This window comes from Myzus persicae, unplaced genomic scaffold (genome assembly GCF_001856785.1).
Source record: "Myzus persicae strain clone G006 unplaced genomic scaffold, MPER_G0061.0, whole genome shotgun sequence".
Taxonomy (NCBI): Eukaryota; Metazoa; Arthropoda; class Insecta; order Hemiptera; family Aphididae; genus Myzus; species Myzus persicae.
Genome location: NW_019101729.1, coordinates 253,215 through 279,196, shown reverse-complemented (window position 1 = coordinate 279,196; position 25,982 = coordinate 253,215). Strand labels below are relative to the sequence as shown.

The window sequence follows — 25,982 nt, the reverse complement described above, 5'->3', positions numbered from 1 at the left end:
GTAAGACTTCATGATATTGTATTAAGTGGAAAACGACCACATGATTACTAACTGCTTATAGGAGTATGGCCGTACTTTAAAATTTAAGCTTTTGAAATAACATTTCAACTTTCATAGCATCAAATGCAACAAAAACATTTTTAATTTTCTCCTAATATGGTGGGTCAAAATATAAAAATTAAATTATGGTTCATATAACTATTATTACCAAAAGAGTTTATGAACAGATTGACATTGTTTTTAGTTCATAGTTATAAAGTAAATAACGGGAATCGATTAAAAACTGAACACGTTTCACTGTATAGGTAGGTAATTGATAAACAAATAATTTATATTGAATGTGGGAATTCATAATACTGCATTTAGCATTTACATTTTAGTATTTTGCATAACAGATATTTACGGTCTAATAAATAATACATATTGTGATATGTTGTTATACAATATAGGTACAACCTATAAATACAGAGTATTTTATAGTAGGCTCCTGAACTGATTTTGACTGCGAGATAATGTGATGGTTCAATAATTGACCACCTATAATACAGCCATTTTCAATAAAAAATATCCAAACACGGTGGGACACTGAACGGTTAAAAGTATTTTTTTTTTTACGAATCCAATTATCGATTTGCTGTATTTGTTTTAGATACCACTAGGGATTTTAATAATTTAGGAATGAGTAGTATTTTAAAAATTTAAATATAAAACCAAAATGTGAAATGATGTGACGAGTAATTGTCGTGTTTGGGACACAAAAAAAGTTTTCTTTTAATCATTAATTCATGTTTTTATTAATATTATTTTAGATGGTTTATATTTTAAAATAATAGTTTTGAACATCACGTATCTACCCATTTTATATTACGTAATTTATTATGTTCGCAACCTGATGTTTTTCTTTTTGTATAAACGTGATTAGATTTTAATGTTTGAATGGAGTTCGCTAATTAGTACAAGTATCAGTGTAGTATACACCTACTACTGCAGCAGTAACAATAATGATAGTAATATATACAATAGTTTTAATCTATATGATGAACATTGAAACATTTTATACGTACCCACCTACTAATTATTATCAAATTAAAATGCTTATAAAAAAATGATATTGCACATTTGTGTACTGATATTATATTTGTATATCAAATGTTAATCAATAATATTAATGCACATCCAAATGCCTTTGTGATTTAAAAAACATTTATTTTTTGACACTGTGAACTTAGTATTTCTCTTATAGTTTTAAATTTCGTTTTATATTTATTTATCTATTACTTAACTGTTAAATAAATATAAAACGAAATTTAAAACTATAAATCTATTATCTATTACTTAACAGTGAACGATATTGGCGGATGGCATTCACCTACGTAAAGCCCACCTGTATACGCTTTAACATCTCTGAATGAATTGCGCAATTTTTTTAATCATTTTCGCTAATAACATATACGATGCCAAAACCGTCGTATGCATAAAAATCGAATTTAAATGGGTTCACACGCTTCAGGAAACATCTCATACACATCATCTGCAGAATTAAACCAACTGCATCCTGTTTGCTAAAAACGAATTTTGATATTATATTGTTCCATACGACGTGACGAATAACGACCGCCGACTGCCGTTGAGTGAAAAGCGCTCTGGTGAGTCACAATGCTGTGTACTAATATCAATATAATATTATTATTCGCACGTTTTACGTTTTCAAAAGGATTTTCCACTCTTCGTTTGATCGAATAGGTATTTTTAATTCAGATGCAATAACGTGTGCACTATTATAATTATGACACTCGAGTCTGTGTGTATGTATGTTACCGATTTATTCGATTATATTATACAAATTTCATGAAATTTTCACGTGTTCATCGCTGGCTATTTTTAATTTTTTCTCGCGATCAGTAAAGCTTTCAACGACTGACGTTTATATGGTTCACTCGCATATCGTTCTATATATTATACTGTAAGACAAATTATAATAAAAACATTAATTCGTTGTATACCGTCGGAATATTTTCCAATCCATCTTTTAATAAATTATTATTTAGTTGGCGCCAGTAGTTACGCAAATTAATGCGTAATGGGGGTTCTACCTGATTCGACCATTGTAAACCGTTTTTCCAAAAAAAAATAAAAAAGTGTAATTAATATTTGAATGTATTTAGCGAGGACGTTTATCGTTAGTAGGTGCAACTGTTTTTCTGTACAGCGTTTAACCACGATAATGTAACTACGTCTCATTTACTTGAAGCGTATAATTAGTGCGTGTAGTTTATGCGATTCCCAGACACTATGTCTGTTACCTACTCTATTTCACTTATCTATATCTTGATATTATGTATTATTTTTAAAATGTGTAAGATAATACATCGTTCACATTAGTATATTACACTGCAGCAGACATGACTCTTGTGTATTTATGCCCGTAGTTATGATTACTAATAATTACTAATATTTTTCATCTAGCGATTACAAATAAAATAAATATTTTCTCAGAAGTCGCGGCGCTGAAGTATAATAATTTCATACCTATATGACGTGTAATATAAGTTGGCGCTGTTTACCATTACCAATTCACATTTTCACTAAATCTGGGCATAACGTGACAGCCTTAATGCGTGCTCGTGAACTTCACTTGATAAAATATCCATTATTCACCGACTATATGGTACTTTAATAACTATATTTAGGTACTGGGTCAGTTGGAGTTTGTATCTGTGTTCGAATTTCCGCCACGACGTGACTTACATATTTTCTCGATGGCATTTTAATTCAAATGGATTTGTGATTCATCATTATTGTAGCTGAATGCTAAACCTTTAATAGTTTAAACAATATTTTTCGAAACTCAAGAAAAACTATAGGTTATCTCACTAATCTTCATCATTCATTATATTTATATGTTTTAAATGTACCTATATATTTACATTAGTAAGGAACTTTTCCTTTTTTTCATTAAAAATATTACTTTTCTACCTATAAAATTTGTTAGTTGTATAGGTACATAAACATAATAAGGTAATCTTAACAAGTAGCTTAAACATAGAAAAAATCCATTAATTTTGTTAGAAGAAAATTTGTTTAAACTTGTATTTGTGAGGAAACTATTAAATTAGATGGCAATTAATTATTGACACAACTCACTATATTATTGTGATTTTTGTAGTTGTATATTAATCCAGCTGTTCTTGACTAACACGCTACTGTTGATAGAAACGATGTAGAATTACACTTTTTTCGTATGTATACTTTTAAATAACGAAACAAACACTTTTACTTAAAATACTTAACTTAATTATTTTACTCGTAACTATGGCAAAAGAAATGCAAAATTTACAAGATACGATTTAAGATTGCAATTATGTTAACAAAATAAAAAAGGAATTTTTATTATTTTTAACATAAATTTCAATTTTACTTAAACTTTACACCATATCACCCTAATGGTAGGCATTCCGACGAACACTGACTTTAAAATTAAATCTCACTTCTTGGTAGGTATAATTTTAGTCATTATTTAAATTAGAAACTGGTTTACCTACAATTTATATGAACTATATGAACATATTATTTAAGTTTTTTACTAGTGATTATATAGCCATATAAGTGTATTATTAATTTTTTTTGAATATTCAAATATTCACAATCAGATAAATGTGATTAAAACGTATATTTTCGTATTTTAACCTTGATTAAACATAAAAAAATAATATGACATTGAATAATTATTTTAACAAAAAATGCATATTTATGATAAAAATATTAGAATGCTGGAATACAATTTTTAAAAATCCGACAGGATATAGGTAAAGGTTCCGGGTTGGGGATTCATCTCGATTAGAATACGTATGATACCAGAATGTGGAGCAGGTATTAATGTATAATTATTTTGAATTTGAAAAGAACCATAAATCCCTTATATTAAAAAAAATATTTAAATAGGAGAATAAGGCTTAAATAAAGTTCAAACAATATAACAAGCTTCATAAGTCCACATAATTATGACTAGATACGTTGAGCCGCATAGATAAATCATACCTACTAACCATACCCTGTGTATAATTTCAATCCTAATTAATAATTCCTAATACCAAAAACTAAAATTTTGATAGTATACTTTTAAGCTATAGTTTATTTTTACGATGTGTGTTATAAAATAAAATCGAATGAAGTAATGAATAAAAAACATTTTTTTTTAAAAAATTTTAATATTAACAAAACAAAAAAAAACATTTATCAAATTGAAGATGTTCACACACAAAAAAATAGTTTTGAGCTGTTGTTTAGATAATATTGCAGAGAAGTAAAATTAAACAAATAAAAAAATCTCTTAAATATAGGTACCTACCATATAAACTAGATTTATAACCCTATAACCCATAGTTACAAGAATCTCTTGGATATTTTACTAGGTACTAAAAAACAATCGATAGAATATAAAAACACAGAAAAATGCATCGTAAAACATCAAAAATTATAATAATTCTATACCAGTCATACTACTATTTGTGTAACATACTTAATTTTATTACAATATTTTTTTGATAAAAAATAAAAACAAAACTAAAAAATGGAACACACAACTAATTAAGACACTAAGTATATATAAGTACTATAGTCACAATTGGCTCCACCCATAAAGTTGAAGTATTACAATTTTTTTTAAAAATTAAAAATTTTGCATTTTGAATTGCTCTTATTTGTCGTTAGGATATACACTTTTTATAGAAAAATAACATTAAATTTAAGAGTTCAACTCAATACATTGTTGAAAATTATTACTATCATAAATTACCAAAAAATGTATGGACTATAAGAACACATGAACTTTTTAATTTATTTACTGAGCATTTAGTGATATAAGTCGAACTGGTTTTTCAGAATAAAATGTATCTAATGAACTGCACTTTACAGCTATCCTTTTAAATTAATAAATATATTTGACGATAATATGGTAAAAATACTTAATAGCTGAACTACTTTTCATACTATTTAATACATAATAATATAAACTATATCGATCGATGTGACGTCATTAGTTCCGCTGCAGCATCAGCAGTGACGTCAAACCAACATTGAGCGCTGTTGCACCGAAAAGGTCAACCGGTCAAATTCGAAATATCATAGAAACGGAAAACATAAGAAAGGAGACATTTAAGTTAAAATAATATCATATGTTGATGTCTACTTACTTTTAAGTTAGAGGTTATAAATTATGTTAAATTTTAAGTTTTAATTTTATTATTCGACACAACATTATTCTAATTTTTCGAAAATCAATCGAAAAAGTCGTATCGCCATATAAATATATTGTAATAAATGATGGAGATCCGACCTTAGTGATTTAGGGAATTAGGCCAACGAATTGGTGGAAACGTTTCTTCCTCTCCTGTAAAATGTACCATTTTGGACTTTCGATCTTAATGGTTTAGGCCGTCGTATTAGGAGGTTATTAATAACTAATTAGTTTAATTTTATACAATGTATAGTTTACAGAGGTTTATCGTATTGGTATATGTGTGTGATGTGTAAGAATCGCGCCCAATGTGTTAGTGGATTGATTTCAAATATAGTTTACAGTTTCCACAAATAATAATTGAATAAAGTTTGTTTTTACAGAACCAAAAATATATTCAGATTCATTGCTGTATTTATTTTATTATTAGTGTGTAAGTGTGTGTGTGCAATAAATAATAAAAGGTAAAAATATTAAATAATAAGAAAAAAAGCATTTTACTGAGTGCTAAAAATATACTAGATGCATGAAGGTTTTACTTTTACATGTACCGACATTTTGGCACTGGTATTACACGTGAACTTCCGAATTTACGAGGTCTACCAAAATTAAAAATTTAATAAATCTAAACTTAAATTTAAAAAAAAATGCTTTATGTTATGAAAATAATACAAAATAATGTTTTCTTCAAAAAATACACGGAACGCCATTATTTTAATTTTTTGGTTAAAAATAAGCACTTAAATCAAAAAAATTACTCTATAAATTATAAACATAAATATTAAAACATATTATCTAATAAAATAACTTGTTCGGCTCGCATAGACCTAACTAATAATAGTAATTTGTAATGTACTAAATAAAAGTCATGTATCTCAAACCAAAGAAGAAATAAGTTCATAAACTAAATGTATGTATGACCACATAGGATGACTATTACAGTATAATAACTGTAAAATCTATTAAAAAAAAAGTTTTAGGTAGTTTGTTGAATATACAAAAAACATTGGCCCCAAACTTTTAAATTACTTAAATTTAAACTAACAAAAGAGCTGATACAGGAATTAGGTGCGGGCTACTAGGATTGATGGGTGTGATACATTCGAGTTGCAGTGGTACAAAATATGTGATAAATCGTCGCATTCAATAAACGATTCAGAATCGAGTAAAAAGTCTTTTTTTTCATTACTTTGCTGTCTTTTTTATAGTTAGGAAATTTACTGAGAAAAATCAAAATCATCTTTTCGAAGAAACACCAAAACGATTTTTCTAAAAAATTTTAACATTGTTATAAGACTTATACATTTTTGCATTACTAAGAAACAAAAAACTGATTTCCGATAAGTAATAAATAATAATATAGCCACTACAACCAACACCTATACTTATTATTGTATATTAATTGACTTTCAGTTGACAGTTTTGTAAATTAATCACATTTATAAAAATAATAATAATATATTGTTCAGCATAATCAATAAATCTATAAGTATTAATGGATTTATGTACTATTGTATTATATATTTTTTATTATTTTTAATACACATAAAACAAGTTTTTTCTAGTTTTAAATTGAAATAAAAATTCTTTATTTTTCAATTATTTAATACTCAGTATAAGTTTGGTAAATATTCCTTTTTTTTAAAAAAAAGATTTATTTTCAAGCAATTTATTCGCATAGCAAATGTACATTACATATAATATCATAAAATGCAAATTAAGTAGTTTAAGATAATTTTGTATAGCTTTTTAAAAACTAAAAGAACTAAAAACTACGACTGATATGTTTTTAATTTTAATTAAAATGCACTATAAAATTAAAACTATTTTCTTCATCTCTAGTAAATAAAAAATAATAAACCTTAACAATCCCAAAGTATAAGAACTATAATTTTAGATTTGAGTACGGTATAGCAATATCAATCATTACATAGCTTTTCTAGTTATACAAGTATACATTTTTATGAAACACATAAGTACATGGTACGTATACATTAACCGGGACATTAACTAAACACTTTTACGGGTTACTGGACTTGACACGGTTTTTTATTTTGTATAAATAGCACTCTGTATGTAGTATTATGTAGTTATTTTTAATTTTCAACAAATGATCTAAAATTTTTAAGTATGACAAAATCGGACGTCCTTGGTCTTAAAAACACTGCAGCGTTACTCCAATTTGGACACATTAATGTAGTTTATTCGTAGGTATACGCATATATAATATCGAGTATATTGCTCCATCGAGTTATTCAATTATCGGCTGAATGGTTCTTGAATTTTGGTTGTACGTTATATAGTTTCTCAATTCATTCGCATATATCTCGGCCGCCCGCGGGTGGCCGATAATAACCGTTTCAGAGCATATTATCACATTTGATATGATATGTAAACGTTTTCTTTTCGTTATTTGCAGTGGGTACTATAACTATATATTATAATCGTATGTAATATACCTACACACATATTATTATGATTCTTGGACCTATGCGTACTAGCATATTACAGCATTAAAACGCTTCGGAATGAAACGCAGATAATAATATTATTATTGTGTCGATATGTTTGATTTACACGTCATCAAAAATCAGACGAAGGCAAATACACTACGGTTTCGCTCCGAGGAGAAGTGCAAATGGAAACGTATTAAATACTATTATTTTTGTTCGCTGCAATTCCATTGTGATTCGTGACGGACATTAAAAAATATATATCTGTGTGAATACTAAATAATAACTTGTTACACTGGCTTGTGCGTACGCTTGTAGAATATTTGGCGAAACTGTTTTTCGTACCTCGTACGTCAATTGTGGCAACGATGGCCATTGGTCACTGCGAATGACTGTGATGCCACTGCAGACTATTCTACATACGAATATTCAGGTATACTGTATGATTAAATAATAATTAAATAGTTTATTTATATTGTTTTATTATCATACATAAGTACTGACTTGTTATATATATTTGAGTTTTTGTTGTACGTTCTTCTTATTCAATGCAAGTTTCTACGTAATGTATAATGTATAATTGAATCTTTTTTCTGCCAGTATGTGAATAAATATTGTTTGTATTTTAATTATTTAACAATAATAATAATTATGAATTATAATCAATCATTTGGAAAAATAATTTTTAACATAAGTAAATAATTGATATAGCAAAATGTATTTAAAATATTCTAAAAGTATAACAGTTTCAATTATCATTAATGATAAGTGATAACTATATATCTTAGTTTTGTTCAATTATAACTAATAAGTAGGTTAATGCATAGAACATATTACAATAAATCTATAGTATTACGTATTACGAAACATATATGAAAAATATACATGTAACTTTGCACATGCGTCATTCTTTAATTCTATAGTTAAAATTGTTTTCTCAAATATTTTATAACACATCATTAAAATTGTAAGTTAATAAACCTTAAAAAACAAGTTTTTTCTACAACACAGAAATAAAAAACGAATATTGTTCTAAGAAGCCACTTTGAAACTATGAAAATAAGAAAACACATGCTATGTCATTATTCATAATCGTCAAGCATCTTTAGGTAACTATAAAATTCACATGATTTTGAATCAAAATGTACGTATATTAAGATAAATTTACATAAAAGTTGACTGGCGTTCAGGGTCAAGCTCTTATTTTCAGCTAGATGTAGTCTATAACTCTATAAGTGTTTTATTATTATAATATTATGTAATTCTAGACAACCATTCGTTTTATTATAATATATCGGTACATTTACAACACGTGCAGTTCAGTTGATTGCATTGGATACATAACATAAACTATTATTTTAGTTTAAAATTGTCCTATATTCAACGTAGACTAAAAAATGTCATTATGCTTTGATACCGAATTGACACTAATACATCTTTCTCAGGAAACGGAACATGAATGTCCTCTGCGGTTCATTTTATCATATCGACGAGGTCGATAATATATAAGTATGCGACTGCCGACTATAACAAATTGGTATTTATTATCATTGTCACAACTCTAGAGAGGAACCGTAGTGGAGAGTTTTCATATAAAAAATTCTTCGCTGTCTCCATCTTCGTTACCACCACTTATTGACCTTGCGCAGTCAGTTGTCAGTATCTTATTTTTGTATTTCCTTATGTTAATTAGTCGCCAAAAATCTACCCGCATTAAATATCTACGAGTAAAAATTGTAACAATAGAATATGAGCATATATGAGAAATATCTTCATAAAAATTAACAACGCTTATAATAATACACATAAATGCCAAGTTCAAGGTCGCAGTTCCGGTCTATCGCTCTTTGTCCAAGTTCACTTTTTTTTCTTTATCATTCCCATCATCGGACGTTGATGACGTACGTACAATACGTACATACATAATTATACTTCATCGGATAGCATTAATACTATTGGACGAGGCACAGATCGTGCGTGACGAGCTCCCTGAGATCGCCTGGGGAATTGAATATGCATTAGATACTCGGGTTTCTAATAATATCAAGAGTTTATTTTGTAATTGATAACGGCGATGTTGTAGGCGTTACGTGCCACGATCTCCGATGATGATTAGTCATCGTTATTCAGTAATAGTCCGTTACATCAATACCTACTTAATAGAAACCAAAAATCCATAAAATACTTTAAGTACCTACCATAGACCTTGGTAAATGGTAATACATCAATAATTTTGTAGTTAAATTAAAATATGCGAAAAAAACTATTTAAATTTTCATTATGCTGCAATGCTGCATACATGACATATAGGTACACGCGTTATACCCACCGCCTTTATATATATATATATATATATGTTTTGATAACTATAAGCATGACATAATAGTGTTTTTCTTTACCAAAATGTTGTGAAATGTATAATATATAGTGAGAAAAAGATTTAACAGAAATTCACATACCAATTAAAATATAAATAAACTATTTTTTTTGTTAAGTTTTTACTTTGTGTGATTAATTCGTGTAAATATATCAAAAAAGTGTGTTTACTAACTTCGTTTCGAGTTACTGCATTCATAGTAAATGCATCATATCATTAGTACAAAATATTAACAGGCTACCACAAGGTCGCTGCATGAGAACAATTTGTCTTATGAAAATAAAAGTATCAACTTTAATGAAAATATAGCTATACGCGCATCACCTATGTTTGTTTGATTATATTAAATCAGAACTTAGCTAATTCAGAACACTGGTTTTTATCAAAAAATATTTTTTTAAATCGAATTTAAAAAAAATCAAAAGTAGATTAAATAGAGATTGAATACTGAAGAAAAATTTAAAATCCCACAAATTTTTAAGATCTGTGTTTTATTTTATATTCTTAGGGAGATTTTTATTTCTACTCACAGCTATATATAAGTAACAAGATATTAAAACGAATGTCGAATACGCAATAGCCAATGTTTACATAAAAATAGATTGACATTTTTTAATATTCGTCATAAAATTATTTAAAAGCATACTGCGATTTGATTAAGTTCTATTAAAAATGATAATATTAAATATTGTATGGAAGGGTACAATAAATTTAAACCGTTGTACGTAAACGATTTTACGAACGATTTTGTATGGTAGAAATGTTAGTTTTCTTCTCGTTAAGTTAATTATCGAAATTTTTGAGACTGAACCGGATATATGTTGCAAAAATAGTCGATTATCTATGACCCAATTAGAATAAGGTTTGCAATGGCTTCGATGTGTGTACATTTTCTTCAAAGTACCGACGAAAGACTTGGCCTTGACCGTGCCACAAACCATAATATGTACATACTCGAATAACTACTATAGGTATGTATATTATATAACATCGTGAGAAGAAAATACACTCGAATATTTATAATTTTGGAATATTGAAATAGGATTTATTACCTAAATTTACTATTTAATAGTACACTTTCCATATTTTTTTTAATCATAAACATTTAATTATTGTACATAATACAGATTAGGAGATTACCCATAATTATCTGAACCACGTACCTACTCAATTTCGATAATGGGTGTCCCATGATAATATTACAGTACCAAAAATATTGATATTTTTGTCGTACCATACACTAATTTATCGGTACAATTTTAACTTATACATATTTTTAAGTATACATTACATTTCAATTAATTGTTTTTAATAATTCAAGAGTTTTTTATTCAGAAAATACAGCAACACAGTTGTATTTTTGAAGTATAAAAAGGCACTGGAAAAAATAATTGTTCAGCGTGTACTTTGTTTATTATACATTATATATTGTAAATATTTAAAATTGTTTATAGAAAAATATAATAAGGTAATAAATTATAAATAACAGTCAAATAAGTTAAGCCAAAATTACTGTAATATTCTTAAAGAACAAAATAGGTATACGTAGAAAAAATGTTAACCTAAAGAGGTTTTTTTTTAAATTTTAAAATGCACTACTTATAATTTAATTTTGATTGCTCTATGCACATATTATATTATATCAATAATTTCGATGTGGTACAAAACTAATTTTGTAAATATAAATTTTCGTTATCATTATCATAATAATTTCTATAGGAAAAATATATCTCATACATGTATTGTGCGTCTCAGAAAACTGAGTCATTATTATCTAGAGAAGCCTATCTATAGCGAGGCAATGTATTTCAGTTATATTCATAATAATAAGTTTCTAACATATTTTTAATTAAAGACATTGTGAGCTACTTGTAATCTTATTTAAAAAAATTTTTTTTTTTATAACTTTAGTCACCTACCTAGTGGTTTTAAAAATTATTCGAAGGTTAAGTTAGTCTTAATATTTAACCCTTAAGATAAAATATTTATGAAGTTAACATTTCTTAGTAATATATTTTATACTTGTACATTGTTGATGAATTAATTTGAAAATAAGTTTCCAAGTCATAGTATACACATTTTATAATTAAAAAACTTTATTTTCGCGCACGATAAATTAGTAAAATATAACAATATCGTGTTTGTTTTATTTATTGCCGACGTGCGCATAATTATTATATACGTATATCATATAAAATTATTGTCCTGGAAAATGTATTCCTTATCAAAACTTTGATATCCATTGTTTTTACAATAATGCAAATAATATAGATGTATTCAACAAAATAGGAAATATGTACAAATCTGCATTAAAATATAAAACAATTATAGGCCTACTCGTGTATTAAACATAGATGTAAATATTGATATAAGAATAACAACTGCAGTGTAGGGTAAAAAAAAGGTGTCTATAATTTTTTCCGAGCACGTGCTATTTTAGGTATACGTCGATAATCCTTACCAACTAATAAAAAAAGCATAAAAGTCAACCGTGTCCAGAATATAAATAATAAAACTGGTTGAACTTTCAATGGTGAAGTTTAACAATACGACGCAACAAAATTACGTGCACACAATTCTATAATAACGGCAAAGGCAATATTTCTATTATACCTATATCGCTTGTCATCATCGATTTTGCTCATATACCTACTGTTAAGTATAATATTTTACTAACATAATATTATTTAAATTTCCTATATTACTTGTATGTAACCTATACCTAATTGTAAACTATATTATATATTATGCCTATTATAGTAGATATATATGTACGTCACATTGGTGCGTAATGTATTGTGTTTGTGCATTGTACTATACTTTGCAAATTGCAGTTTGTCGGGCTATATATCTCTACCTACATGTAAGACCTAAAGGCCTAAAGTGCATAACGAAACGTATAATATATCGAAACGCCGTGTACATAAGACGCAAACGGTATTCATAATATATCCTTACCGTTTGAAATGAGATCGATTTTTGACGTGCAAATGTAACGATGGTTGATATCTAATCAGCATCGTTTGGCTTATAGACGTTGGAGAACACTCGCATTCACGCACGCACGGCGAATAAAGAGAACCGCGCAGTATAATATTCGGAAACGGAGTTGACAAAAACGAAAAACCCGAAAGGAGTGAAATCGTAACCCGAATATAATAATATAAATAAATAAAATATTGTATTATTATGTTCGAATGCACTGTGCCGCGCGACTCCTGCTCAAAATATAATATCGTAACGTAAAAACAAAAAAAAAATTGTTGTTGTTGTTGTTGTTGTTGTTATACGCGCACACGGTAGGCAGGTATAGGTTAGTAAAATATATTGTGATGATAACGTGCGCGTGTTGGCGGGACGTGTGTTGTGTGTCTTTCGGGAGTATACGACGACGTCTCGTGTGTACAATGATAATATTGTAATATTGTTATGCGGGCGAAGACCACAGACAACACTCCACGACCGCGGCGGTAACGCGTGTGGCGTGTGCTCTTCTTCGCGGCGCGGTAGCGACGACGGCGTCGGTGGCGGCGGAGGCGGCCGACGATTAGGTTGTTATATTATTAGCGGGCGGCGGCGGCGGTGTGTACCGTGAACGCACACATAAATACATAATAACAATATAATGGTATTATAATATTATGTATTCAGTGTATATTATGTATTATTATAATATAGTATTATGAGAGAAAATTATTGCGCGCGGCCCGTTGATGTTGTAGATTCTTCTTCTTGTCCTATTCTTGGAATTTTTTTCTTTCGGTTATCGCGGTCGCGACTGTATCTATATCAAAAATACCGGCTTCGGATTTATCGCGCGCGACACCTGGCGGGCGGCACTCAAGCGTCGGTTACGACGATGACTATGCGGAGTAGGCGGTGGTGTCGAAGACGACGACGGCGATTAACCTTAAAGCTCCCAAACTCCTCCTCCTCCTCCTCCACTACAACTCCTCCACCTCAAACTACCATACCATAGAAAATACGACCATGATATAATTAAGGTAGCTCGGAGTTTCTTATAGACAACAGCACGTGGTCCACCGGCACAGCCAGCGCGTATATATTATTATATAACCTAACAGCGTATATTGCAGCGCATGTGCAGTGAAACCTCTGCATAGCGGACACAGCTAGGAAATTTAAAGCTTGTCCGATATTTAAAGGGATCCGTCCCAAGGAGCGTTATTCAGAAGACGTGTCCGTACTGCACTGAGCAGGTTTCACTGAATATACATCGCTAGGAGAGATCGTTGTGTAACCGCAATACGACACGACACAGTGTCCCTGTCAGACGCCCGACGATATAGTATAATTCTAATAATATTGTGATATTATTATATTAATCCTACGCGATAACGTGCTGCGGCGTGCGCGATATGCGACGTTATATAATGCTCGCACGTGATATCCGACTGTCTGAAACTCCGCCGACGGATAGATAATCGCGTCCGCGCGCGTAGGAAACGGCGCACGCCCGGCTGTCTCCTCTGACGGTCGCAATCTGCCCCCCCCCCACCCAAAAGTTTTGCACGCGATTCGGTTTTCCCTCTTCCTGGTTTAAAAAAAAAAATTTTGCACGACATGCGTTTTCCGTTCTTGTCTGTGGTCCCATACGAAGGTGCAGCACACATTATTTTAATATTATCATAACCTATTGCTCGCTGTATTACTTATATCGATATATTATTACGACTGCTGTACCGTTGTATATTTTAATAAAGGTTCGTACCTACTGTAGAACCACGCAGGTACTCCGTGGTGTTGAGTGGTAACTGGTAACTACTAAATACTAATGCTGGTATAACGGGCAGTACGTATGTTTTCCTTGTTACGTTTTGAGTAAAGTGATTGTAGAATTTGATTACTTTTCATAAAACTATACTGCAGGCTGCAGCGGTTACAAAGTACACGTCGTATTATTTGTAACTAATAGTTCCATATTATACGAATATTATTATAATATATTATTAAATTACGCAGTATTAGTAACTTCAATACTTCATATAATATTTGAGTTATATTTTAATGTTAGTTGGTATACAAATCAATAGATTGGAATACGCTTGTGATAATATCTCATACTATTTTGATTCTACACTCATCCATTTAAGTATTTGTCATTTGATATTCCTTAAAAAAAATGTCGATGTCTTCTAGGAGTGAATATTCCAAATAAATTTAGATTGTTTCAACTTTTTAGCCACCTTAATATTCACGTCATAATATACGTATAAATTGTGTAGGTATGTAAGCGCTTTAAAATATAAATACCACCATTTTAACCACATCATAATTCAATTTAACGAAACGTGTTACTTATATTATTATTTTTGGTGTACAACTAATTGCATATAATATGAAATAACAAAAAAGTAACTACCTTTCTTTTTTGTTACTGCTTTACTAGTGACTTGACCTAGATATAGGTACCCTTAAACATTTTAAAAAGTAACGTCTCTAATACACTGTGCACTTTATTCTGCCCGTCGTCGCGACGTCGGGTGTAATGGAAATCACTTGTACCTTTTATATAATATACAATTCAGTACCAATTGTACCATATAGTTGTAGGCAACCGACAAAATATGTACACAATGTGTGATTCTATAGTGTTCGCGGATCATTCGCATCGCATATATAAAATCTGCAGCATGGGATATACCTGCTCCTAAATTACAGTGTACTTTGTAAACGCATATATATATATACTTTAAGTGCGTTGTACCTATAAACCGTGTTTCCGCATGTTGCCTTTTGTTCTGCACTCGGTATATTATGTCATATATTCGTAGATATATAAACTCGCGGTATAGGTACATCGAAAATACTCTGTATATTCTATACCTAGTATTATAATTTGTAATTTTTTATTTAAAAATTCAGATTATTCCGTGCCTAACCACACGGTTGAATAATAATATAACTAAACGAATTTAAAGAATGGTATGTAACTATGGGTACTCAGATAAGAGATACGCTAAACAATAAATTATTTGTTTTGTGTTGTAATGTATGATACAATGTTGTTATTAAATCGTTGCCACATTTATATTATTATCCGTACCTACCGTCTAAATGACTAAATATATATATTTGTATAAATGAATAAATCGTATGAAGATTGTTTTCAATAGATATAGTATTAATATTATATTAATTTAATTATAACTTCTCCGAATTTATGTAGGTATCTCGATACAGCTTATAGACAACAGAGTCAATATTATTGTCAAGAATGTTTACATAGCAAGTAATATCAGATTTTATAATAATCACAGAGAAAGAGAACGCCTGAACACGTACTTAGTTTCGCAAGAAATATAAAAAAATACATTTGTATTTTGTAAACATATATTGACCCATAGAAAAATAGTTGCAGCCGTACGTATACAGCAGATAGGTACCTTCCTCCCATACTGGTTATTAAAACAAATAGTAAACAATTATGGAATTTGTACGTTTGATGTTTGAAACGTTTAATACTTGAACAAATCATATTTCTAGTTCCTGCGGCGTGTTTCCATTAGTTTTCTGTTCAGAATCTATATTATAAAACCTACACTGTTTAAATATCAAGGATTCATAACGCCTTAGAGAATAATATTTTCGATAAAAACTGAGGATCAATAATTTTAAATTAATTTTATCCTCCCACCGTATTGTCCATTTAAAATATTTTAATCAAATAAATAATAATTGCATACATTAATGTTATGTAAAGCATGGTATAGATAATCTAAAAAGCATGGTCTAGATTATCTAAAAAGCGAACGATACAGTTATAACTCAGCTCATAAATAGTCAAACTTAATACTTTCATAGTGAATCATCGTTAAGGTCGTTTATTTCTATTTATTTCAAAATAGCAAAACAACGTAGCTACTTACGTAACTTTTTTAATGATGATATTATTGTTATATTTAAACAATAGTTGTTATTTTTTAAATCTGGATGAAAAGTATTGTAAATAATTACTATTTAAATACAAATGTATAAATTTATATTGTATGGACAAATCTGTATTTATTAATAAGTTTCTTATCAAACACGTAGGTGTAATATTTTGTTTTCTTAGTAGATTTATAAGAATATATGTATTTTTATTGTTTTGAATAAATAAATAAATTGAATAATATAGGGATCTGGGACATTGTTTTAGAAACAATGAGCAATGAACCGATCAAAATATGAATTCAAACTCCAACTTCAAACTTGAAGAGTACCATGATTTAAATACGTGTAATGCAATTAAAGTTTAACAATATATTTGATGGAAATCAATCAAAAAATGTATGCTTTTGTAGTTGTGTTTATAAAATTTATAATTTATATAAGTAGGCTTTTATTAATACTTATTTTAGTTCTTCTAACAGTCATATATTGTACAATAAAATAACCCCAGAACGGTTTTTTGCTTTGGATGTATTGTTATATCTTATAATATATTATAGATAATCATTTAAATAATAATCATTTAATCGGCATAAACATATTGCAAGAAATTTACTTGTCATATAATCCCACGTTTTTATTTAACGGCAAACCCCCAATTTACATTTACTATTTGAATAGTCAACAAGTTTATAAATAAGTCTTGTCCGGCACGTGAGTTAAATATTATTTATTTGTTTTTCCTTGTAAATTATAATAGATACAATATATTATGTATTTATGTGTATACATAATTCGATAATGTATTAATGGTATTTTAAAATTGATAATATACTATTCAATTACGTTTTAATTAATAATGGTATAGGTAGGCTACCTGATATATGAAATGGAATAATTGGAATTAATTATTTACAAAATTAGATATAATGTTCAAGCAACTTTAAATGTGAAAAAAAGTCCATTGTGTTGCATTTGCTATTTTATTATTTTAGTAAGACTCTAGAGATTGTAAAACAATAGGTTGTCGTGGAGCTTACGGAAACAATTTTGTGAAACTGTATTAAAATTAAAATTATTCAAGTTCATAAATTATTATTCGATATTATTTTAATAAATAATATACATTTTTAAATATTTATAGTTTTTACATAATTATGGTGTTATTAATAATAACTTATTATAACTAAATTCTGAGCTACAAAATATAATCATATATAGTCATATTATGGTTGAAAAAATGCATTACATTTATAATCATGTATACATAAGTCGGTAATATATATAAATGTATAATACATACATAATATACATATCCCAAAGGACCCATTAGGTATTTACATGTAATTTTGTTGTTGAAATATGTACACTGTATAATGGGGAGATAACCTTCGAAATATGAGGTAAATGTATTGTTTTAGATTCAAAGAGGAACAAGGGAGCTATTGGCTTTACAATAACAAGTTATTAATATTTTCGGAATGTACTTTTAGGTAGGTAAAATATACTATTACATTTTTGGGTTATAGCGTATTCAGGGAATCGAATATTTAACACAATAACACATCGTATATGTTATAGTACTTTGGTAGGTGTGTTAAAATGTTCATGTTTTAAAAAAAAATTGTGAATGATTTCTAATGAGAGTTAAATCATTAATAAATCTAGATATATTTCTAAAACAAGCCTTCAGATTTCCACGCTGAATCGATTTTTAAGCTGTATATAAATATATAATCGTCTCGTTCGATTCAAAAATAATAATGCTCCGATATCCTGAATCGTGGAGACTGGAGACAAGTGTGCAGTGGAACTTACAATGGCCGATCTAAGCATCATTGTCCAGACAGGATATTTTTTAAATGTAAATTTACAAACTATTTAGACGATAAGCAAATTTTGACAATAACCTTGTACTTCAATAACAAAAATAATAATAATTTATTATTTTATTGTTATATTAGGTATACCGCTGTTCTTATCTATAGTGAATTACCAAACACTATTACATGAACATGACTGCAGTTGCGCCTGCTATACATTGTGACTATAAAAATTGTCATGCCCTCACATTACAAGGTACTATACGAAAACGGTTAAAAAATATTCGCAAATAATATGTTATATTATTATTAATTATATTATAGTAATAATACTAAGATACATTTCGAGGCACTTATCCCTACTAAGAACCACATAATGCCACAACTCGATATTATTTAACATATAGATTTATCTGCATATCTATTGATTATTGATGAAAAAATATTGTTTTTAATTAAAATACTTCCAATTTATTCATGAACCGTTGAACAGTTTTAAATTATGCTATGTTCATATCGTTTCGTAACGATGAAATGACGTCAAAGAATTTATATTTTTTCCTTTTATTAAATTATAACTTCCCATGTTTTCCTGTGATAATTTTCTTTACACTAAATTATAAATATAATGAGTGATGACATATCTTATACAAATATTATTTAAAATTATTTTATTTTCACGTCAAACTTAATAAAATCAATAAAATATAATTGAATGAATGAATTAAAAAAATAATTATAGTTAAATAAGATTAATGGCTATGAATAAGACTAGTGCATGGTAAGTATATGGTTATGTACCTTTATTATATTATGACGCAATACAGATAGGTATATAACATATTTTTTTGACACACATGTCAAAGCATTTTTTAAATTATTTTAATATATAGTTACCAAATTCAGTAGAGTAAACTATTTCGAAATTAAAATGAGATTGATACATACTATACAGCCATTCTTATTTTATTTTATAATCCATCCTTAATTTAAATTACCTAGAACCAACGCTTAAAATATTAATAACAACAGACTACACTCACCCAACTACAGATTATGTTTTATTTTATAATGATTGATTTTTATAGAATTTTATCGAAATCGTATTAAAGTTACAACAATTGGTACCCACGGAAAGATTTGTGATGATAACTTTTTTCAAGTAACAAACATGTAAAAATGAATAAATATAGTACGATTTGATACACAAACAATTTAAAGTTTACGACGTGAGGTCATATAGCTGAAAGTAGCTGTATTCGAACCGTTTTGTTTTCTGATAAAAAGTGCGAACGGTGCGTAAAATCAACGCTTGTCGTCGTATATGTTTCTACACACATGTTGACATATTATATTGTACACAAATACAAGCGTCAAACATTAATAACATATTTTTAAAACGGTGGCAGTGCATGTATATAATATACGAGAAATGATATCATTGTCACCAACACGATAAACGTACGTAATATATATTTCATAATAATATTATTAAATCATCTCGCATTAAGTATCTCGAGAAAAGTACGTGACGGTGCCGGCCGAAAGTCATCACACTGTGTTTTGTAACCTCCGCGCGAGCGATAACATCGCACGCGATACGCGTTCGATTCGAAAACTCTTTTCTCGACGCCACCCGCGCGCGCGAAATAATTTGGCGGATGTAATGTATAAAGGTAAACATTTTTCGCAAAGTGGGTTACCGTGTATTATCGGGTAAAAGTGCTTTTACGATACGCCCACAATGACGCCCGTCGTTAGCCTTTTACAAACCGCACGGTCGATAAGCGTCTAATGTAAAAAAAAAAAAAAAGTAAAAAGAGTAAAAAGCTTATACATTGTAAACGCGCTCACTCGCACACACATACACACATACAAGACATATTTATATATGTATATAATAGTGTATATTATATACATATATCTATGCACCTGTCAAAAGCCAAAAGGTTAAAGGCTTTAAAACGGAGAAACGACCCCCAATTCCCAAAAGCTATATGTATTATTATTCATGTGCCAAAGTCTCCAGTAGTCGTGTCCTCATTACGCCCGGTATATATATATAAGTATAATATACATATATATATATTATATTATATCGGACGCGGTGACAAACAATCTTTGGCCGCCGCACGACTTCGCCTATATGTATACATAGGTACACGGCTATGTACATTATATTATTATAATATATCATACGGACAAAAGTTTTTCCCGACGGCTGCGGCGACTCTACAATGTATATATAGTGTATACAGCTGCGGGTAGGTATAGTAGCTGCAGGTATATAATATAATATATTAGCGGACCGCCAACTACTAGATTAACGACCGACAAACTCGCAGACAGGCAGTGACAAAAAAGCATTATTTAAAGTTTAAATGATGGATATAGTTAAGCTATTTAATAAATACATAATATACAATGACTTCCTGCAAAACTTTATTTGAATTATAATTTTTATTATAGCTTAAGCAACGCCGATAAACAAAATGACCACCTAGCTGCTAGCATAGATTTATTTTTTAACACAAAAGCTATATAATATATTTCGCATTATGCGCATATAAATGTATATAATATTATTATTTTATAATAATTGTTTACCTACCTAGTTTTTCGGTACCAGATGCCGCAGAAAAATTACTTAGATTATTTCAATACACTCATGATCTGGGGTTTACATGATATAATATATTATACCTATTAAATATTATATAGTCCCTGCACAGAGATTGCAGTGGTTATAGTGGCTGCTGCGTCTATAACGATGACATTTTGGGCCCGAGCGTGAGTAAAAGCTTTGTTCTACGCCTCCCCACCCTGAAATTCGGTAGTTTCACCATAAACATGGTGGTCGGGTACAAATGTACAATGTAATGTCCACTTCAGATATATATATATATACATAATAATAAACGTGGTAATCGACGTGGTATAATAATGTTCTGTATGTGAATAATACGGAAGAGATTAAATGCACAATATAATAAATAGAAAAGCCTATTATACTTTAACACCGCATAACGCGATTGTTTTACTACGATATTCTACTAGAACTTTAACTATAAAACTTCTTTACCTGCAGGTGACTGTTTTTTTTTCAACTTTTTATCTGGACACTAATTCTTTTCTTGCATGGTGAAATCAGAATTTCGCGGAGTCTTGTTTTCACTCAGAGGCCCACCGAAGACGATGATTTTGCGTAACGAATAGAGCGATGTTTGTAATTTAAACTTGTCGAGCATAATAAGCGAGCGTATAGTCGGAATATCGTTGCACTGAACTGCATGTCTATACATTAAAATCGCACAAGAAAAAATTACGGAAAAATGGTTTGATCGAGAATCGGACGACATACGACGCTCGCGAAGGTACCTATATGGCCGCGATCACGACCAATTTCTCGTGAATGATGGATGGAAAACATCGCGGTTACCGCCGCTTGCGAATATACCACGGTATATACGGTATACCCGCGGTTCTGTCACCGGAGGTAACCGCGCGGTCTCTTTTGTCCTTAAAAGTCAGATCAAGCTGGCATATGTTATCGGCCCGAAACGGAATCATGGCTAAATAAATGTCTAAAGGAATGGCGACGGATTATATTATACGCCGCGGACGGCTACGCGAAATCGCGATTGGTGGTTGGTGCTGCAGACTGCAGAGACGAGATTTAAGTCCGGAATGTTGTCGCACTGCACTGATCTGCACTGCACTAGATATATATGTATATAATGTTGTCATTCACGTCTCCATTTCTGCGAAGTTATTTAGAATGTCTGGTAAAATAAATTATAAATATCATAATACCTATAATATGCACTTACGTATTTCCATTTTATTTTATTCGCCCTCGTCTAGAAATCGTTCACTGCAGGACGCAAAATCCTGGAAAAAACCCAACCCAACGCGATTTAAGTATTCGGCGGAAATGTCCAAAAGTGTCATGATGCGGCAATTTTCATAACTTCAAACAGTTCAAACGGTAAGTTCGAGTTGAAAAATCATTTAATAAAAAAAATTACGTTCAAATTTGATGAGAGCGAGTTACCAACAGCTTTTAACGGCGTTGGTCATTATATCGTATTACCTATATAGAAAACAAAATAGATAATTGCAACTATTTTGTTTTATATTTTATTTAAATCTATAAATTATTTGGGTTTAAGCTATAACAGCGATGTGATAAAAAATTATACGGAATTTTGGTTTGACTATTTTCAAGTCAACGTAATAATTATGTTATTACCTATGTCCCCGGGCTCTTTGACCGCTCGCCGGGGACGTTACTGTGGATTCCGGACTGACAAATTATTACACTACATTAATACCTTTTTCGCTGTCAAACAAAGTTATTATATAATAAGACGACGTGGTTCACGCGCCATCGATGTACACAATAATGACATTTTCTATAGAAAATCGATTAATTGACGAAATAATTGTACAAAAGTACCTATACGAAAGCGTACGATTCAGTATTATAGGAATATTATTATATGTAAAAAATATTATATAAAACGCTTAGTGAAAATAATTGTATAATATAAAATAATATTATTATCACATACCGTCTCGGACGTAATAATAGTAGGTAGATATGTTTTTATTTTTGTACACCTTTATGGGACGATGATGCGTTGTACGCACGATAATAATATTGCGGCGTACCCGTCGCGTCCGAGAGTTCAAGGGCGCGCTCAAACACACACATATACACACACCCAGAGACATTGTTTGCGCTCGCAGCCGACGAACGATTTTCGGATGGAGGTGATTGCGGCGCGCGGCGGTATAAATGGCGAGCCCCTCGCGCGCGCGGACACTGCCGGTGATGCCGGGGCACCCACCTGCACCGGTGCCGTCTCCGCCGCCGAGCCGCCGATGGTTCTGCGAATATCACCAAGTCATCGTCGTGCGTACAACATTGTTATGATACTATAATAATATTATTGTTATAATAACAATATTAATGTACTCGTCGTACATCATCACTGCCGCCGTCGTCATCATGCGATATAAATTGCGTGGCTGAACGTAACGCCCCGCGGGCCGCGTGCTCGCATGACTCGTTGTGACGTCAAAGCCTCCTTCCACCCGCCCCGACACGCCGTCGACGGGCCGGCCACTCATGGCGAGCGGGGGTTGGCTGTGGTGGTCGGACCGTTTGCCGGGGAATGGAAATCGGGCGCCGCCGCCGATGGAACGGACAACGAGCGCGTGCGAAATGCATTTTATGCTTTCTTGCAGAGCGCGCGAATCAAACCGGTGGCTGCCGCTGCGGTGTCCGGGGGGGTGGAGGGAGCGCTGCTTCGGGCCCATTCGCAGAAAGCGACCGGGCCCCGCGCCGACTAACTGTATATATTGCTTTTTTTTCGCCACGCGATTCCAGGTCCCCAACCCACCGCCGCCGGTTTATAAATATACAAACTCCATCGCAATTTTCTTAAGACGTAGTATATCCAAGTAACAACATGCAGTGTTGTAGACGGCCAGCTCGTTTCCTGTTTAAAAAACATCTCTCGAAAAGTTTCATTTGTACGCATTATTATAATACGTAAACTGACGGCCGCGATCAGCATTATTTTTCTTTTTTATCCATCAACCTTCTTTGTTTACAAAAATGACGTTTTTTTAATTATTATTATTCCTCTTAAAATATAAAGTCCGTCCTGAGTGTAAAAAAATGTGTGTAGAATAATTTAGTTGGTGTCGCATTTGGGATAGATAAATGTAGAATTTGACCTATTTCTCAAGTGTCGAATGTGTTGATGGACCAATATTTGTTTAGATGTGTACCTAATAATATGTTTTTGCACTGTGGTTATAATTTATTTACACAGTATGTTTTATATGAAATATAGTTCTAAACTGAGGTCTTTTTAGCATTGATTTTTTTTATCATTTAGGTATACCTATTATACTCGTAGGTACTAGGCATCTAACTTGCCTACTTTTATAAATGTTTGGAATTATGAAACTGTTACAGTGAGTGTTAGATTAGTAAGAAATTAGTGCATTGATTGTTTCATATTGTCTGCATTTGATATCAATTACACTTGAAAATAGCTAAATATGAGAGTAAAGTAATCTGATAAGTGATAAGTTATTATTTATTTATGTGAATTCTTGCCATTTGGCTTTTCGATAACAAAATATTTAAAATTAAGACGAACTTATTACTAACAGATATTATAGGAATACGTACATTTTAAATTACCACAAGAAATATTATATAGTTTGTCTAGATACGTAAAATTATGAGTTGTTATTTGCTTGAATATCAATCTTATTAATAGAGCATTTTTTTTGCAAAATTAGTCTGACTTAACGGTTGATCAAATTACATCTGAAACACCGTGTTGACTAGAATTTAAATGTTGAGTTGTTCTAACAAACGGGGTATGTTCCCTCAATCACTCCACCAATAAAAAGGAGATTTATTACATGTCGACATATGTTTTGATATTATAATATAAGTAAATGTAAATAATATAAGTACCTAGGTATAAAATATGTAATTCACAAAAAAATGTATATCAATATATTATGTATTTTGTTTAATTGTTTTTATTAATTTACCAAATATAGTATAATATACTTACGTATACCGTTTGTTAGATTGTCTATAACAATAATATTTTTTTTACGTGTATAGTTATTATGAATTGTTTTATTTAAATATACTTTATAGTTTATATCTTGAGTTCAAAAGTTTTTAATTATTATTATGATTACTAATTCTTTCGTTAAGAAAACTATTACATCCTGTGTACGGCCCTGAGTCCAAAATAATAACGCGGCAACAACAATGCAAATTATTTAATCAATTATTATAGTTATTATGTTGCTTATATTTAAAATTGTCTTTTTCATTTTTATAGATCAGTGCTTAGATGGTCATGAAATTATGAGCGTTATTATAAGAGTTTGTAATTAACTTTAATAAATTAAAATCTACAAGAAAATAATAAAAATATTTATTGTTAGAATGATCAAAGTCACCAACATGAAATTAATAATATATAAATATTCACTGTCAATTGTGAAATTTTGTTTCTAATAATAATTACAAACTTATTATTAAGCTTATACAATTCATAAATATTTCCTTTCGAATTTTAAATATTTAAAAAAATGTGTCAATATTATATTATGTGTTTCAATTACAATTATTCAATACTTTTTAAACTATA

At 30.2% G+C, this 25,982-nt stretch overlaps 1 protein-coding gene across 4 annotated transcripts in view; it reads right to left on the bottom strand.

Annotated features, from left to right (window-relative positions):
- LOC111030263 overlaps positions 1-25,982 on the bottom strand; it is a 128,374-nt gene that overhangs the window by 80,833 nt on the left and 21,559 nt on the right. Inside the window, exon 1 of one of the 4 annotated variants that reach the window (XM_022309679.1) lies at positions 13,025-13,547. The exons of 2 other annotated variants lie outside the window; for them this stretch is intronic. The gene's annotated coding sequence lies outside the window, so the exon portion shown is untranslated. Of the gene's footprint in view, positions 1-3,144; positions 3,281-13,024; positions 13,548-25,982 lie in introns of those variants that run through there. One more of the 4 variants, XM_022309680.1, reaches the window with a different exon arrangement.